This window comes from Vanessa tameamea, chromosome 27 (genome assembly GCF_037043105.1).
Source record: "Vanessa tameamea isolate UH-Manoa-2023 chromosome 27, ilVanTame1 primary haplotype, whole genome shotgun sequence".
Lineage (NCBI taxonomy): Eukaryota > Metazoa > Arthropoda > Insecta > Lepidoptera > Nymphalidae > Vanessa > Vanessa tameamea.
In genome coordinates, this window is record NC_087335.1 from 7,360,199 (window position 1) to 7,363,772 (window position 3,574).

The window sequence follows — 3,574 nt, forward strand, 5'->3', positions numbered from 1 at the left end:
TTAAAAGTTTAACCAGTTGTGAAGTGTCATGAGCGCATTTGTTTACGGGCCTAGCGATGTCAAAATTAGCAAGTTCGATCTTGATCCCTTTAAACACAAGCTTTAAGTTTGATCGCAGGGGTAAATAAGTAAAGATGCCCGCGAATCTGATTATAGATTCTATGTGCTTCTTTAATTTTTATAATACGTATCTTTTCAAAACGATTCACGGGTTACTGTATTGTACTTACGCTCGCAACGTACGAAAACCATCCAGGCCCTTACGGTTAGCCGATTCTGGTCGAATTTAAATGGGCGTATGCATTTCCATCCCTTTGCACCTTGATGGATAAGAATGCCCTTGTGCTAAGGATCTGTACAAACTCATTACTTAACCTCGCCACTCTTAAAATTAACCTTATAAAGCGACGTTTTAAGAGTGATTCCTAAGAGTCTACTTGGAATCAAAATAGACTTTCTATTTTGATTTTATAACTTAGAATTCTTGGAATGGAAACGTCTATTTTCATACGAGATTTATTTAAAACTTTAAGCATCATCTCAAGTCAGGTAAACGAGGAAACATTAGGAGATTAATGGTAAATTCTGTGTAAATAGGGTGTGCTTATCTTATGATAAATATTATATGAAGATTTATGTAAAAATATGTTCTCGTTTAAATATCAAGTACCTACTCTATTATAAACACTACAGGGGGAAGTTTAATGTAACGTATTCTATATAGAGATAATATTTTTATGTAAGATCTTCCGACAAATACCAATTCTTAGTATTCTTTGTGTTCTGGTTTAAAGGATGCAAATTAGCCAATGTAACAGGTACAAGGGACATAACATCTTAGTTTCAAGATGGCGCATTTGAAATGCAATACATGGTTAATATTTCTTACAGCGTCAATGTCATAGGTGACATATGTTAGTCTAAATATATAATTTAAAAAAAAACCTATCTAGATCCTAGTTATTTTATCTTATACAAAATAAAATGCCGTATTTTTAAACAAACCATTTTAATGTATTCATAGGACAAGTTAAAAATATCTGCGGAATTTAATTAGAGCAACCAACGCTTGTAGGGGAGGACTTATTGACTTTGCGGAGTCGACGGAACATATTATGAACGTATTGTATTGCACTAGTGTTTGTGCAAATACTGGTGCTCCTATATTACCTAACTCACATAATCCGATTTAGATATTTAGACGCAAAACCAACAGAGCCGTCTTAAGCTAAGCCATCTTAAATTCATGGTTTTGGTAGATATTTACTACCATATAAAAATAATTTGCTTATGACCAGGCCTTAAGTATAGTTTCAAATAAACGGTGCGGTAATTTTCGTAAATTCATAGGAACCTGATTGGTTGTACAATCTTATGGCTATTTTATAGTATATCTCTTTCTATCATGAAGAGCACGTCTTTCTACTTTTAATATCGACTATCATCAATAGCCTTTTTTGATAAATATGTTAATTATTTCTTACAGATATATCACTTTCGAAAATATACATAGCAGTCAACGTGAGCACAAACGTGTGAAGGAAATTGTTGGTTCTTCGGGGCCCTCTCAGGATGGGGGCCCTGGGCACGTGCCCCATGTGCCCTATGGTAAAGACGGTAATGAAGACCAATGGTTTTTCCTGGTTTCCAAGGAATTAGGAACCATATCTAGAGGCAGTCAGGCTGTAAGTAAAAAGCTAGCAAATAGATTCCTTAGAATAGATGTTTACTTTGCGGAGTTAGAGCATACTACGCGTATGCGCACGATAGCAGGTTAAGTTAGTTCTCTGAGACACACAGAGGACGTCTAACTATTAAGATCTTAATAAAATATCTATTTAACGTTTATTATTTACTAAATTTAAATCGATTATGTTATTAAACAACATTGAAACAAATGTAAAACAAGAATTTGAGAAAAAAAAGAGTTTTTGTTGTAATATGCAATCTCTAATTTTGTTATTATTCTCACGAGCCCGGATAGCTCAGTCGGTAGAGCATTGGACTTTTAATCCAAGGGTCCAGGGTTCAAGTCCCTGTTCGGGCGGCCATTTATTTTATGTTACATAGTAAACATTTGCATAGTTATTGAATTGTAACAATCAGTGAAAAGTTATAGTTTTTAAACTCCATTTTATGATTTTTTTATGGTTTTATTTAAAGTTTTAGTTAGGTTAGGTCAAATCTTGCGAAATCTTAAATTTTACGTGTTGGTTCAGTTCCGATGATAATGCATTTTCATGGTTGCCATGATCTGATGCTACACCAGTATTGACTCCAAACGAAGGAACTCCTCATCATTCAAATGCATAGACACGATTTTTTGTATACAGATAAAAGCTTAGGTTTTTTTCCCCAAAACATAACCAATAATGAATTTATGCATTCATATTGTCTTCTTCTTTCAAACGTTAAATCGATGTTGTGTGAAAGAGAGAAAAGATTGTTTAACTAAACAACCGTTAACATAAGCGAGGGAGTATCGAAAATGAAAACATTGAAACGATATTTTTTTTATTTTTTGATAAACTGTACAATGTTGGATGATGATCGATTTCCTAACTCAAAAATCGTGTCAGATTAACAGGCGTAGTAAACTATACGAGTGAGATATTATGAATACGAAAGTAACTCTGTTTGTCTGTTACGCTCTAACGACACTAAACTAAACCACTAAACCGAATATGATGTGTTGTGGTATGTAGCTTGAACTTCAAAGAAGGACATACCTAGGCTACTTTTTATACCTAAAACAAGCTAGGGGCTAAAGATAGTTTAAATACATTTTTTAAAGAATGATATTCAAAATTATTTAATTAAATATTGTTGTTTGTATGTGTGCGTTTATTTGTGCGCGTGTGTGTATTAATGATATATGTATGTGTGCCGTGCGTGTGTGTATGTCGTTAGCTTTATTGTCGTCGAGTGATACTTGTATTTGATCTGAATGACGTCACTAGAAATAAAGATAATCTTAATATGATACAATGTTATACAATAATTAATACATAAAACATATGAACAACTTCGATTTTGATCATTCTATTTTTAAATGTCACTTTTTTTAATATTTTCAAATTCGGAAACATTTTGTATTGGAGACGTAATTATTAATATACACAGTTTAAGACTAGGTATTAATGCTATATGTATTTATAAAAAAAAAAAAAAACTATTTTTCGCACAGTACTCTATAATTAATATAAAAATGTAAATTCGATTTTTGATTACAAAAATATTATTTTAATTATAATATTTTAAATAAATAATTGTACAGAATAATAGATGAAAACGACAACGTACATCAAAAACACAAATAATACAATCAACAAACAAATTAACTGGTCTATTTATATATACAAAAAAAAACATCATTCATGATCAACCATTTTGAATATCGAACTTCATCTTCACGTGTTGTGTGATTGTCAGTTCACCTGCAAACCACGCAGACAGGTGAGTGCAAGGTCACAACTGTATCCACACGATTCGAATCTCGGTTAGAAAGATGATTTTCAAAAGATTAATTGGCGCTGCTTTTTATAATATGTACTTATTCTGATGAGTTCTAAGA

The 3,574-nt window shown here is 32.2% G+C and overlaps 1 non-coding gene across 1 annotated transcript; it reads left to right on the top strand.

Moving 5' to 3' along the window:
• Positions 1–1,974: 1,974 nt before the first annotated feature.
• Positions 1,975–2,047, top strand: Trnak-uuu (transfer RNA lysine (anticodon UUU)). Its single transcript has one exon. It is a non-coding gene; the product is annotated as a tRNA-Lys (tRNA).
• The last annotated feature ends 1,527 nt before the right edge of the window (positions 2,048–3,574 follow it).